General features: G+C 28.5%; 1 long non-coding RNA gene across 4 annotated transcripts; it reads left to right on the top strand.

Moving 5' to 3' along the window:
* The first annotated feature begins 6,256 nt into the window (after window positions 1-6,256).
* Window positions 6,257-8,569, top strand: LOC114383277. Of its 4 annotated transcripts, none has more exons than XR_003660451.1 (6): window positions 6,257-6,499; window positions 6,637-6,726; window positions 6,917-7,223; window positions 7,748-7,930; window positions 8,044-8,124; window positions 8,202-8,569. It is a non-coding gene; the product is annotated as an uncharacterized LOC114383277 (long non-coding RNA). The 4 variants fall into 4 exon arrangements; XR_003660452.1 differs by having other exon boundaries at window positions 6,637-6,797; XR_003660453.1 differs by lacking the exon at window positions 6,637-6,726 and having other exon boundaries at window positions 8,308-8,569.
* Window positions 8,570-15,503: the final 6,934 nt, after the last annotated feature.

The following is a 15,503-nucleotide window of genomic DNA, read 5'->3' as shown; positions in this document are numbered from 1 at the left end:
AATTAACTTGTATAGAAAATTTGTATATAAATTTTTAAAAATTGATTTAATGTTTGATAATATAAATTAATTTTACATTATTATTTAATTATAAATCATCGTTTAAATAACTTTAAAATAATTATTTTAAAATTAATAAATTTATCATATAGGTGATATATTACAATTGAATAACTGTGTAAAATTTTTACATTGTGAACGTATAACTTTTTTTCTCTCTCTGATATATATATATATATATATATATATATATATATAATCTTTTTATTTGTGTTTCAGTTAGGAGAGATCTCCAATTAATAACCCAGAGATAACCTATGATTAGAGCCTTTAAAATCGAGACACCTTTAAGAACACTGTAAGGATTCATTGAGTTTCACAAGGAACAATTAATATCTAAAATGTGTTTACCTTAACAGCATTGATGAACTTGAGGTTAGAACAATCTTGCTTCTCAGCTTTGACTTTTTGAAAATTTGTTTTTTACACCAAAAAGACTATCATCACTTATGGATTGAGGCTAAGTGTGATTTATAAACACTCTTCTTCTTTAAAGCCGGAAGACATCTTATAACGATAAAATCATGATTAGCCATCAAGTGCCAAAATCCCAAAACAGATAATATATCCTTTGTGGTGATCCTAATTTTACAAGTGAATTTAAGGTTTAAATAATTTTATTTTCTTATAAATATTTTTGAAAAATATCTAAATAATACCTTATTACGTACATAATTTACTATTTTAGTAAATTTTATGAGAATATTATTTAATAAAATAACTATTAAAAATGTTTATCATAACATACATCATATTTCTCATATCATTATTGGAGAATATTTATGTGTTTATGTGTTTTTTTTTTAATAATATTTGGTGCAAAGACTTGTAACATTTTTGGATGAATTACTATAAGAAGTTAAAGATTAACTCCTTGTTATACTGAGATTATTTAAGGGATTGATCTTTTCTAATAAATAATATATCTGTTTTACACGCACAAATCAAATCAAGATGGAACTCCTTTGCACATGTTAAGGGACAAGGTTTTATAACATTAATTTATGTCATTTTTGTTTTTTTTACAGAATTTATGTTATCTTTGTTGGAGAATACTTTTGTGCTTATTATTTTAGTAGTAACATTCAGTGCATAATTGAGAAGGAAATAATTAAGGGATTGAAAAAAAATGAAATTTGAAATGAATAAAAATTTTAAAGAGATATTTTTTTTTTACTTTAAAAAAGTTATTTTTCCTCTTTTTTATCATTTTATCTTCAAGCAAATAAAGAAGTATGTAGCATTGTCGGTACTCAATAATTCTCTTGTCATATTTTTTATAAGACTTTTTATGATAGTTTGAATTTTAATAAATTTATATCGTAAGAATTTAAAAGATTTGAAAGGATTTTATAAAATTATAAGGTTTAAAAAAATTGTGAATTTTTAAAAACACATTCAAAATTATAAGAATTAGTAAAAAAAATTATAAGAAATGTTGAGGTTTGAATAAAAAAAAAAGTAAAATCAACAGAGTTTTTTTTAATCTTTTAATAACTACATTAATTCTAACTTTATGTCTTCCTATACTAATATTTATTGTAATAATATCTTCTCATTGGCAATCTTGAATTTGAATAATAGATTTAAAATCATACATTAGTTTTTCTAATTTTTTTATTACTACAATTATTTTATAATAAATATAATGAGATTAAATGGGGTGTAATAATAAATATATATAGGAAGGGGTAGTGATGATGTAAAATCGGTAGGAGGGTTAGTTGTATGGATGACGAAATTAAGAATGATAATCATAAAAATATTGTATTGAGCATACGATGAACATAGTTAATATAAGAAAATTATCATTAGTCTTATCACATGAGACAAACATTAGTTTAATTTAAAAAATAAAAGAGAAAGTACATAGGAAAAGGATATATTTGATATTTTTTATTACAAAAGAATAAGTGAAATATACAAAACCCACGCATCTTGAAAAATATTAATTAAAGAAAAGATATGTGAGAAAAAAATGGTCTAATAATTAATAAAAAAAGAAAAAAAATCTAATAAAATCTCAAGAATATAGGTGAGATTGTTTAATAAATATTTTATAATAAAAAAATTGATAAAATCTATCAAAATCCTTTTTAAAAAAAACAATTCATCTAAATTTGTATATTTTTTTAATATGAAAAGACTTTTTATAAGTTATAAAAAAATCTTAATTGAATATCATGGGATTTTGTTGTATACCTTAAAAAATCATAAAAATTTTAATTAAATACCACAATATTTATTTATACTATTTAAAAATCCTAAAATATCACAAAACTTTTTTTATAATTTTTTTTTAAAAATCCTAATTCAATACACCCTGCATACACCATAAACATAACATGTATTAAGTTCATATGCAAGATGCATAAAAAAAAAAAGTTCATGTGCTAGAAACATTTTTTTTACCAGCGGGTTCAAAAATTGGCTGTACTTACAAACTCCTACTAGGTTATGTTGGATATCACATTTCAAGTGACTTTTAGTTTTTTTTTTTTATGGTTAAAAAATTTATTTAGTTGTTTGATGAATTGGTATTTTTTTATCTTTTAATGTTTTTTAGACGTTATTTAAAATAATATTTTTTTAAATTTTAATTTTTATCTTTCTATATTTTTTTTGTTTTATTCTTAATATATTAATTTAATTTCTTAGTTATTTTTAAAATAAATTATGATTTTATTATATTTTTTATTTTTTAAGTTATTTTAATAACTAATTTTACTGAATATTTATAATTTAATAAGTTATTTTTTTAACTTTTAATTATTTTTTAACTTTTAACTTACTTTTTTAAGAGTTAATTTTATCCTATAAACTAGCATGACTTGCTGATCTAACCCTCCAGTTGTACATGTCTTTTTTCTTTCTTGTGGAGTAACTAATCGTTCCAATCTTTTATATCTACGTTTAAACTTTTCGTAATAATTAAGCGTTCTTCCTTAAATAGTATCTTATGTATATAAAAAGAAGTTGGTAATGATGTATATAGGTTGATAAATATGTAGAATTTGTTTTTATCATATTGATAGTTTATAGTTTTAAATATTCGTTATATAGCTCTATAATACTATTTAACAATTATCCTAAAAAAGTATTTAACAATTTCATAAGAATATTAACATTAAAAAAAGTATGAAATGCCATTACAAGTTTGAGGTCCCGAATTAGTTAATAAGTAGTAAGTAGCGAAATTTCGCAGTGTCAGTCAAGTACTATACAATTTAAGGTTAAGAATAGTAAATGCTGTAAAAAAAGGCTTAGAATAATAAATAAGATAAGATTTATATAAAATAATGCCATTCTGTTTTTTTTACACAAAAAATGATGACATTCTTAAAAATTAGTGAATAAAAATCGGTATTGTTAATTTAATTTTAAGTATATTATAATTATAAGTTAGGTTTAATGGCATTTTTAGTTCCTAAAAGATTTATAAACATTTACATATTTTCTCATGCAAAAGTTCAATAAGTATTTAGGTATTTAAAGAATAAGCATTCCACTATTATTTTTTTTTTATTTTTTCTCATCATATCATAAACTCTATTATATTTATATATTTTTTTATTTTTTTCTCTTTTTCAAGTGTAGAATAACTAATGAGATGTCTATCAAATATTTGCCTCAAAGAATACTACTATAAGGATTAGAATCAATTTTTTTAATAGTTGAAAACTAAAATTAAAATTATATTTTTTCAAAATCTAAAAACACGATAAATAATCCTTTAATTTATTGATATTTAAATTTAATATATTCATTTATATATAAAAAAGTATCTATTTTGAAACGAAAATAAGATGAATAAGACATTAGAGTAGGCAGTAAGTATGTTGGACAATGACGAAGCGGTTGTTAACGAGATTGAAAGCACGAGGAACGAGGTTCTACCTGAAAACACGTAATCGATGTCACCACGTGTCTATCTTAGAAAACAAGATGCTTTAGTTGGTGGGATTCTCATTGATTTTTCAATCGAGAAGAGGGAAAGAGTGGAAACTACCAACTTTTTTTAATTTCGTTTTCGAAGAGGAAAAGAAAAGCCCATAAACAACAATCATGACGCGAGAGGGAACAGAGAGAAGCAAAAGTTCTTTCTTTCTGCCCAAAGCAATGGCCACGATGCTCCTAGTCTCACACTTATCCTACGACGAGTAGAGGTTACTTGTGTTGAATCATAGGAATATAAAATGTAAGTGAAAGTGACTATTATTATGGTACTATTATTAGAGTTTGATTATTTTAGTTATTGAAAGTACGTAGAGTTTAACTCCTTTTTTGTGCAAAATAGAGTTTAACTTTTATGTATCATTAACATAAATAAAAAAAATCTATATTATTGTTAATAGTAAGTTTGCTTCATGATTTTTGTGGTAGTTTTGAAATGTGCTTGTGTTGATAGTAAAGTTTGTTTTAAGAATATACTGTTCTGTTTGAGTATACCGGGGACATAAAATAAAAATCTACTTTGAGTTCTATTATGTTAATTAGTTGTAGTGTCTAATTTTTAGTTGAATCACTTGAATGACATGTTTATGACTCAAAAATCTTAATTTTATATTTTGATAAATACTTTTATTTATAAATGAAAAATTAAATTTGATTTTGTTACTTCCTCTTATCTTTTTTATAAGAAAAAAATATACTTCACACTTATTAGGGAATTAGTTAATTTTATTAAATTATGTTAATTTTAAAACAAAATATTTTTTAAATTATTTTTTATTGGAATTTGATATTAAATATAAAAAATCTTTATCCGTATCAAATAAAAGATACTTTAAAGATAGTTTTATTAAATAATAAATATTTTATGAACATTTTTTTTTTATCATGAGATAGATATATAATCCATAAAGTTACTTTGTTGGCACTCAACTTCTCTTCTTTGAACTATTTGATCTGTGGCCACATCAATGAGGGTTACTTGCATCCAATCTCAATTCTTTGATATATTACAAAAGAAGCAATTTTTGTCCTCAAATTCACAATCATCAATCATTCCATTCCCTGTTATTGGGACTTGTCAATTTCATCTCTCACTTTAGTGATTATTCAATTTAGAGTGTGTTTGGAATATCATCTTCACATACATTACATTCGCAAGAAAAATCTTGTCATAAATTCAAATGACGCAGAAACTACTTCTTGTTACTTTTGATAGAGGTGGATATGAAGTATATAAACATTGAGAGAGAATCTCAATTTGCATTGTTGATGAAGTTCCAAATATGCACTTATAATCATTGAATTTGATGAGTATAAGATTTCTAACATTAGGAACCAAATTGGTTTATGCTTGTCAAATAATTTAGGAATCAAACTTACTAATGCATAAGTATTAGGGACTAATGTTAAGGGACCAAATTGGTATATAGTAGTCAAATTCAGGAATAAATTTGTCTGATGCAATTTTATTATTTAGGGGCCAACACTTGACTGGAGATTGTTAATTTTATGGCTAAATTGATTAGTGATCATAATTCCAGGCATAGTGTTTATTCTTTTTTCCCCCTATTAACTGTACAGTCGTGATGAGCATTGAGAGGGAATACCATATGTTGATCCATAAACAAAAATTAAAGCCTGCTATTCATATGTAAGAAGCCAATAATACTAAGTCCTACAATATTCTCAACTACATCATTAGATAAACGATACATAATTATTATTATTTCTGACAATAAACTTTTTCTGTTGCGTTTTCAAACAATCTCTGCCCTTCAGACACTTCTTGGGAATCTTCACCTCTTGTTTAACATCTTTACGAGTCTCTTATATGAAGAATGGAAAAGCCAGATTAAAGAAGTTCAAGCACTCAAGCCAAAACCATGGGTTCGATCAATAGCATCCACACACACACATATAGTGCACTCATGGTTGTGCCACTGCTACAAAAGGGTTTTTTTACGTCGCCGTATCTACATCAATTATAAAGAAACCGATGTAGTAAATGATACGGTGGCATTTTTATAAATTAAGCAAACTTTTTAAATATAACTACGACGGTTTTTATAAAACCGCCTTCGATGTGAACGTTACTAAGGCAGTTTTATAAAAACCGTCTTTGTTAGTAGATCTAACTCTTTGATGGAGGTTATAAAATTTTAAATTTTTATTTATTTTATTTTTCCCTCTGAATTAATAAAAACAAAACACAGTCAGGAACAACGCAACCCTAACGCGAACCGAAGGAACAACGCAACCCTAACGCGAACTGAAGGCCTTCGCAGTCTCTTCCCCTTCCTTTTTCTCTTCTCCTTGGCTCCTAATCGAGGTCCCTCCGCACTCTTACTCTGGGGCCTTTGCTCGACCTCGCTCCCGCAGTCTCTCTACTCCGTTGCCACGGAGGTTGATTTCGGCCACCATAAGCCTTATCTTCTGATTTTGCCCAATCCAAGTTGCGACCATCAAAGCTATTTCCACCCACAGAGTAAGCATCTTACAAATCTACTTTTTCAGTAACTCCTAATTTCAAATCTCGTCAAGTACAACACCGAAAGATTGTTGTATATCTCAAATCTATTAGATAGAACTACTATTGTAATTTTTATTTCCATTTTTATTTAGGGATTGCATGTTCTTTGGATTTGAGATTGTGTGGATGTACTATTGGTATTCAAAGCCATTGTATTTTGCTAAGAGATTGGTAGCACCAAGGTACAATCAAGGTTTGAAGGGTTTTTTTGCCAAATGACATTTCCAAACTTCATAATCTGCAAATCCTTTGAGTATGAAATAGTTTCCTTTCATGAAAACATTATGATTGTAATTGCAGAAAATGATATTTTTTTAGTCCTTTCGTTTTGCATTCATTTTGGATTATTATTATTATCATTATTATATGCAGGTTTCTTCTCCTACAATAATTGTTGAAAGAGCAGGGTCCTTTGCTTGGGCACATAAAAGCTGGAGAGTCAGAGAGGAGTTTACACGCAGCTACAATTAATCTATTTGCAGCTACTGAGCTTCCACTTCAACAAGCTATCCTCCCTCCTTATTGACTTTTACAAATAAGCAGTACATATCTTTTGTACATTTAAATATTGTTGGCATGTAATAATAACTCCTTCCAAAACATGATTGATTGTCAGGTTTTGCAATTGCTTAATGATCCAAATCTTGCTGTTAGGGAAGCAGCTATTTTGTGCATTGAGGTAAGCATGCTTTATCTTTCAGTCATTTAATATTTTGTATATATTGGCTAAAGGACTCACTTGCATTATCATGTTACTTGCCAAAAACGGGGTTCATGCCATAGCAATGGCTAATTTCAAGCTCAAATAACCTCTTTCAAATGTAGGAAGACTATTATTAAGTTACTGTTACAAGTTCAAATAACCTCTTTCAAATGTTTCATATTAAATGAATTTTTAATATAACATATTTGTTTGTTTATTTGGGAAAATTATCATATTTTTTTTCTTGTTTTCAAATTCATATGTACTGGAAATTTTGGATTTCAATTTCTATTTTCAATAATAACAGGAGACAAAAAATTAAATAAAAAAATTAAACTAATATGACATTTTATGTAATTATTCAAATAAAAAAATATTTTCTTAATTTCTTGTACATCTTTTATATCTATGAAAATCGGCTGTTAATTTCTCAAACTCTTCGAATTGTGCAATAAATTAAAATCAAACAAATAATACTAATCACTTTCTCTGCTTCACAGGCAATTCTAACTTGTTCTTTTATTGAGAAAGACTATAAGAAAATAACAGTAGCTGCAACAAGGACACTCCAAATGATCAAGAAAGCCAAAGAGCTAGCAATCTTCTGCACTACACAAGTTGGCCTTGTCATATTCTCCAGCACGAGAAAGCTTTACGAATATGCTAGCACCAGCTTTACAAAGGTCCCCGTTTTCCTTATTTTTTTAAAATATTTTTCCCTACATGAACTTGTGTTTTATTTTTAAATAGTGTATAATTGCTAAATGTTGCTCCTGTATTCCATTTTTTTTTTTAGAGGCCTATTGAAGGAAATGCAACAATGAATCAGGATTTAAGAAGCTGACTTCACATATTGGAATATAGTAAAGCCCTGCCTGTAAGTACTTCAATGCATTTTGTTTTAATTGTGGCATAATTTCAAAGACCTGTTTTTATACGCTTGTTTAATTTCAGATGCGACGAAGTGGACCACGAGAGAAACAATTCAACTGCAGTTATATTTCTTACTATTATTTTTAGCTAGTTCTTATAATTGAATTTGTGTTCAATTCTTTTGTAGAATGCGCCTTACTTGTGTAAAAAAGATGGGATTGTTCTTCAGTGCCTGCATGTAAGTTCTCTAAATTAAAGGACCAGTGTTTTGGAGTTTCGTTTCTCCTTCTATATTGTTCATTGCCAATGGTGTTCTTTCCCATTCAGGACTTCCTTCAATATTCATCTGACCAAAATACTTGTGTTGTTGGTTAGCTTGAGTACGTTGGATTATTATCTCAACTTGAAAACATCTAGCTGAAAATATTACGTGTTTAATAAAAAATTAACTTTATTAAAAAAAGTTAAAATATTATTGAAAATAAATATAATATATTTTCTTGATTATTCATAAGTATATTATATTAAATATTTTTAAGATAAATTAAAGCACCTAAAATTAAAGTACGTGTAAAATAAGACATGTGAAGTATATATAGAGTTAGGAATGGGTATTCAATATTCAGGATTGCAATGGATATCTTGATTACCTTCTACGTACCCAAAATGTATTGACCGCTAGTGATGACATCACTTTTCTTCCCTTCATTTTTTATAGAAAAATAAAAAATAGTAATGTGACTTTGTACAGATAAATAAACTATTATTTCGATTTTATATAGAACAACACTTTGTGTAGCTTTTGATTTTATATTCTAATAAACTATTATTTTAAGAATCTAAAAATTATAATAATTTTCTCTTAGTGCATAAAGAAGATATTACAACTTGAAGTTAAGATATGTTCATAAATCCTCCTTTAAGCCAAATGTATAAATAAATTGACACAAGATTTTAATTTAATTATTAGTTTTGACTTTGAATCTTTAGAGAAACATTCTCACTCACACCAAAAGCCTATGCCTTGATCCCTAGCTACGCAGCCAAAATGTGTTAATTCAAACTTCCATGCTCAAGGTAAATATTGTTTATCTAAGATGGAAAGCTATAGAGTTCTGGTTTTGCTATTTTCTTGTTATAAAATTGACAAAAGGTTATCAGGGTTGAATGCTTGGAATTTGGAAAGCAAAATAGCAAATATGAAATCTTGTCAAAGTAAAAAAATTAAAAATAATTAATAATTCTACATCGGTTCAGGCCATAATCGATGTAGAATGTCTAGCATTCTACATTGGTCAATGTTGAATGATGACTTTCTACATCGGTTATTAGGACAACCGATGTAGAAATCTGGCATTCTAAGACAGGTTTGGAGACCGACCCGTCTTAAAATGGACAGATTTCTACATCAGTTGTCCTAATAACCGATGTAGAATGTCAGAATACAACATCGGTCACTCAACCGTCGTTGTGTTTCAACGACACCGGTTACAACAACGCGTGATAATCGATGTAGAAAGACGCTGATAACCGATGTAAAAAACCTATTTTCTAGTAGTGTGCACTTGTGCTCTATAAAGGACCTACAATCTTAAATGTCGCATCTCCATCACAATCTCCTCCACTTAATTCTCAACTTGCATCTTCACAAACGGTATTAGGTTCTAGGAGGTTTTCTACTTATTGTTGCATATTTTCAAATAACATTGTATATCGTGATGGTAAGTTCACTAGACAATTATGCAAATGCACTAAGCATATATGTCAAGATTTAATTAGATTGAGAAATTTCCATAACTAAAGTTAAATTTGTTGCATTGAACATGCCCATATTATCAAATTGTATTTGATCATATCAGACTGTGAAATTCCTAGTCAACTTGTAAGAGGCTATCATAGCTGCCCTAGTATGTTTTTAAGCAGAAGAAAAGCTTAGATAGAAAACTAAAACTTGATATAACACTACTACAGTAGCGGCTATTTTATACTCAACAAGAAAATGCAAAAATTTTACAATGAAAAATGTCACATTCTTGTTAATTATTATTATTATTTTTGAAAAAGGAAAACCCGGCCATCAATGCTAAGCCAACCTAAATTTATTAATAAACCAGATAAAAGAAACACAAAACACATGGAGATTTTTTTTTCCCTAAACATACAATGTTTTTTTACCAAAACATATAACTCTTCTTATTATTTACCAAAAGATACACTTTTACTACTCACAGTGTAAATTCGGGTTAGGGGGACCCAAATTTACACTGTTTTTCAAAATTTTTGTGAAAACCCGTTGAGAATTTAGGTCCCCCAAATTCTCAAAGAGATTTTTTTTATAAAAAACTTATTTTTTTAAAAATATTTTTTAAAAATATAAATAAAAGAAATTAATAAAATTAGAAAAGATGTTTAATCTCTAATCAACACAAGTCAATCAAGAGTGCATACAAACGACCAGACAGTGGGTGGACAACAAACAACTCATCAAATGTGTTTTGTATTCGTTACATTGATCAAAATTACAAAAAAATAATTCAAAAGTGAGGACAAAAGAAAAAACGTCTTGAATATGAGTAAAATATTTTCTAAAATTATAATTCATATTATTTTATTATTTAAAATTAAATTGACAATCATATTTATATTTTATTTTTCAAACTACATGGTATGTCATGGCCTAACTAGAGTTTTTTTCGTCACTACGAGTAATTACAATAAGACAACCCACAAGACATTGCCTGACTTGATCGAATACCAAGAGAACAATAAACCTTGGCATAGGATGATGGAAAGCGGTGGGGACACATGACCACTGATTTTTCAAAATCACTCAACTCAATGCTAAAAAAATGAGAAATTTTCCAATTATTGCCTTGGTTAGAGCCACAATATATATGAGAAGTTAAACAAATATTTCGTTGACCGAGGGACTCAAGCTGATGCAATGATTGTCTCCGTACAAGTTTACACACTCATTGTGGTCAAGTTCATCACTGAAGAAGAAACTAAGTCCAACACTCACTCCGTTCAACAATTTGATCGCCAAAGATTTCAGTTTCAAGTTGAGAAAAGAGTGAATTTGAGAGAGGTGTAGAATGGAAAAATCACTGTGAAACTGGATTAAAGAATATGCAATTGTGGGAAGTCTCAAAAGCTACACATGTCATGTACACCTGTCATTGTTGCATGTAAGCACATCAATATAGATTACTTGCAATATGTTAATCCAATATACACATTGGATTACGTGTCAAGTGTCTACAAAGTCCCATTAGCATGCATGCGTCATCGTGATTATTGGCCACCATATGAAAGACCACAATTATGTGTCAATCCTGCCATGAGAAAAAATAAGAAAGGTCGACCAAAATCAACAATACATACTAATATGGATGAGAGAGAAATATGTTAACCAAAATGTTGTTCAATCCGCAAGCTAGTAGGTCATTCAAAAAATAGGTGTTCCCACCGTCTCGAAAGTTGTAGTCAAGCAAATTAAATTTCTTTTTTTTTGTTTACTACCAATGTATTTAATTTCATACTATATATAAATTAGAAAAAATTCTTCAACGGGAGTGTTTTTAACTAATTTTTTTTTTAACTTTATTATCTTCTATAATTTTATTAATTTCTTTTATTTATATTTTTCTAAAATCTTTAAAAAATTAATTTTTCTTATAAAAAAACATCACTTGAGAATTCGGGTTGGGGGAACCTGAATTCTCAGGAGGTTTCCCTAACCCGAATCTACATTGTGAATAATAAAAGTGTATCTTTTGGTAAATAATGGGAGGATCAGAGTTGTATGTTTTTTTTTTTTTTTGTATGTTTAGAAAAAAAAATCAACACATGAAGGGACCAAGGCCCATGTCAGGAAAATCTAAACCTATATTGAGGTAACATATGAGCCACCAAAAAAAATCTGCCAATAATCGGCAAAAAAATTAGCAAGATTATCAGCACAATAATTGCCTTTCCTGTAACATATTCATAAGACAGGTGAGAGGCTACTAGCCCTTGAAGATGGCTTTTTCTTAGATATCTTAGAGCTTTTGGAATTTTTATTTTTGCTGGATTTAGACACCACGGGGATATAATAAGGCGGTTCCTTTTCCGCTGCTAGATCTTCACCTTCTGATTCATCACTGATGGCATCTCCCCAAAATCTAGAGACCAACTTCATGTCATTCACCACCTCAATCGGAATGTTGTGAAGATTAGAACTAGAGAGGGGGATTCTTGTGAATGAAGTACAATAACATGTAAGAAAGTCAAGCACACTTCTTGCAGGCATTCTTTAGCACATTCTTCAACAATGTTGTTCACACATGGACCCCCATTTGAAAGGTCTTGTATTGTGTCAATCGTTAAGCCCATGCGATCAATTGCCATAGTTGCAACCGATGAGTGTTATATTCCTTGGAGAAGCTTTGTATCTAAGAAGGTAGGAATTAAAACTCAGTCTTTGTCTTCATCTCTCTTCATTATCTGTCGATAGAACTCTACTATTTCTTTGATTTGACTTCTCCACAACTATTCCTTTCTTAAATTTTACAGTGTAATTGGGCTTTATGCTGTCACATGGGGGAAAACAAAAAGACGAGGAATTGCATGAGGATGAGAACTACTGCTTAAGTAACTAATTAGGATCCACTACTAGAAAATAGGCTTTCTACATTGGTTATCGGCGCCTTTTTACATCGGTTATCACGCGTCATTGTAACCCAGTGTCGTTGAAACACAACAACGGTTGAGGGACCGATGTTGAAATCTGACATTCTACATCGGTTTTCAGGACAATCGATGTAGAAATCTAGCAGATTTCTACATCGGTTGTCTTGAAAACCCATGTAAAATGTCAGATTTCAACATCGGTCGTTCTAATAACTGATGTAGAATGTCAGATTTCAACATCGGTCATTCTAATAACCGATGTAGAATGTCTAGAATTCTACATCGGTTTTGGCCTGAACCGATGTAGAAAGCTAGACATATCTTTTAACTCTTCATGGTGTTTTGCCAAATTCTTTTTAGTGTTTTTATATGACTGCAGAGTAGCAGACACACAAAATTGCTGTCAACGAGTGTACTCCATAATATTTCACAATAAGGCCAAACATACAAGCCTTCATGTGACAGCAAATGCACAAATGTGAAAGAAGTGAAATTTTGTTATAATTAGTAAGCAACTCAAAGCAGTAAAATAATCAATTCAAAAAAATTATTTCTTTCTATGGTTTCTACAAGTTGGATTTTCTCTATATATCTCTGTCTCTTTGGTTTCTACAAGCTTCATAATCTCCAATGTGATGTATTTTGCTGGGTAGAATCAAAGAACTTGCCTAATAGAGGGTTAGTCCATAGAGGAGATCAAGCAATGATTTCTAAATAACTCTTAAAATGGATTCAGTTCTTCCTTTGTTTGAAGCATGGTATTCTTCTTTTTAAGTTTGAAAACTTCTCACTTGTCTTTTTTCCTAGTCCTAGATTAGATATTTTATGTGAGAAAGGTGTTCCCACCATCTGAAGCTATATAGTAGTTTACAAAAATATAATTTATTCATAAAAGAGAACAAAAATGAGAATTATCAATCATTGGTTCCATAATATTATATAGTAGGCTGATTTAATTTGACCGTGTATTTCGTCCTTGCTGAAATTCCAGAGGAGTTTATCATCATATGAATTGGCTATTATAAATTAGTTTCACTCACAAAACTAAGTTCTCTAAAATTTTTGAGAAATAAAAATAATAAAACAAGTAAAACTTAAGTTTTAGTCCTACCGAAAATATATACTTTTACTAGCTTTTATAAAGCAAAAGAAAATCACTTGACAAAAAATCTAATATATATCTTCTTTACCTAAAGTAAAAAAAAATTAAAATTCATTTTAAGCATCACTCATCATTTTATCAAATCATGGAAAGAATGACAAATCAGAGCAATTAAAACTTAGCTTTCATCCATTGTCATTATGTTAAACTTTTTGTTTTCCTAACCAAATCAATTATATGTAGCTTAAAAATGGAGATTCTAGGAGCTTAAAATCCACGTGTGAAGGTAAGTTAACGATGAAAGAAATAAAGAAATAAAGAAATGTTACACAAGACAAATCAAAAAAATTTAACGATGAATAAGATATATTATAACACAATTTATACTCATTATCTTAATTTGTTCTTTATAACATTCAGTGGGATCAAGAATAAATAATGCAGTACTTTGATATAAAAACACCATATAGATCAAGAAACCAAAAAATATTGGTGATATAAAAGCACCATATATTCATGAGAGTTTCACATGCTGGAAGCATCTTTTGTTGCATGTAACCATGTCCTATATGTAGATTCCATCCTTTAAAAGCACAATGATAACGAAGAAACTTCAAAACTTCAAGGTTCTCAATTCTTTGTATTCAATATTCAATACTTAAAAAGGCACAAATTTAGCAAGTTCTACTTCTATTCCTAAATTTTGTGTTCTGAACCAAATAAATTACAAATTACATAAAGGCACATTGTGTCCTTCTATGTAGGTATAAAACATGCCAGTGTGTAAATTAGATTTATGAGTCACCATAATGAATGAATTAAATCACTATTCCTTATAAAATTATAACTACTGCCCAAAAAGAATTATTTTATATGAAAATGAACTTCTTAAAACTTAATTGAGTTACCAACAATAGTTATAAAAACTAATTCCCTTTCAATGTTCATTTTTCTCAATCACAACTTAAATTAATTATTATAATCCAAACTCAAATTTCCTCAATAACATTAACAGTTTTCTCCCAATTAGTTATGTAATAAAAATAAATTTATTTCTCACATGTGTGAGTGACTACTACCTGAATTCAGAAATCATTTTTTTATGTAGTATTATCTATTTGTGCTTAATGGAAAGAATTGTGCTTATGAAAATAAATTGATGCTAATTCCTAGGAAAACATTAATTTTTAAGTGGTTCTCCCAATGTGGAGCAACGGAGATAGCACCAAATATATTACACAAACTGGATAGGAAGAAATTGGTTGAAGTGATTAGAGGATAGGACTGACACATGTACCTAGCAATTATCCAAAGTCCAAAAATTAAAAAATCCCAATCAATAATAAATTTTATACATGATAATATTAAATATAACAAAATTAAAGACTAAAATATTTAAGAGGTTAAAAAAAAGATATTTAAGAGGAAAATGAAATGAAACGTATCACTAATTAAAGATGCAAAGAAAAATATTAAGAGGTTAAAAAAAAGATAGTATATGTACATCCTGTATTTTTGTTGACTAGTGTATGTCGGTAGCAGAATAGTATTAGCTGTATTTTACATTGTTTATTAGCATTACTAATTAAAAGCAAATGGATTAAAAT

The sequence above is a fragment of the Glycine soja genome, chromosome 14 (genome assembly GCF_004193775.1).
Source record: "Glycine soja cultivar W05 chromosome 14, ASM419377v2, whole genome shotgun sequence".
Taxonomy (NCBI): Eukaryota; Viridiplantae; Streptophyta; class Magnoliopsida; order Fabales; family Fabaceae; genus Glycine; species Glycine soja.
Note: the sequence above shows the minus strand (reverse complement) of the source record. Positions and strands in the feature narration are given on the sequence as shown.